The sequence below is a fragment of the Seriola aureovittata genome, chromosome 2 (assembly GCF_021018895.1).
Source record: "Seriola aureovittata isolate HTS-2021-v1 ecotype China chromosome 2, ASM2101889v1, whole genome shotgun sequence".
NCBI lineage: Eukaryota > Metazoa > Chordata > Actinopteri > Carangiformes > Carangidae > Seriola > Seriola aureovittata.
In genome coordinates this window covers 22,156,861-22,157,290 of record NC_079365.1, presented here as the reverse complement: position 1 = coordinate 22,157,290, position 430 = coordinate 22,156,861, and positions in this window count along the sequence as shown.

Below are 430 nucleotides of genomic sequence, written 5' to 3'. Positions count from 1 at the left end.
CGCTGCACACAACCTGGTCGTGTGTGCTTGTGTGTGTGTGTGAGAGTGTGTGTTTTTGTTTCTGCGTGCGTGCGCGCGCGTCCCCCCCCCCCCCCTCCAGCCACCCACACCCCCCTTTATCTCAACCACTCCTCTCATTTAGCCTATTGCTTCTGCTGAAGTGCTTCACCTCTCGGCTTCTCCTCTATCTGCGCGTTAAATCTTTGTTTGGTCGAGGGCTCTTCTCCGCGTTTGTTTACACAACGACCCACGAACTATTCAGAGCGACCCTCTGAAGCTGCGGACTCTCTGTCTGCTCTCCAGATACGAGGATTTGTTAGTTTGTGGTAAATAACTCCGGGGTATTGACAGTTTTATAAACAGTGTTTGTTATCTTTGACTGTGTGTAAGTGTGGATGTGTGTGTGTGTGTGTGTGTGTGTGTGTGTGTG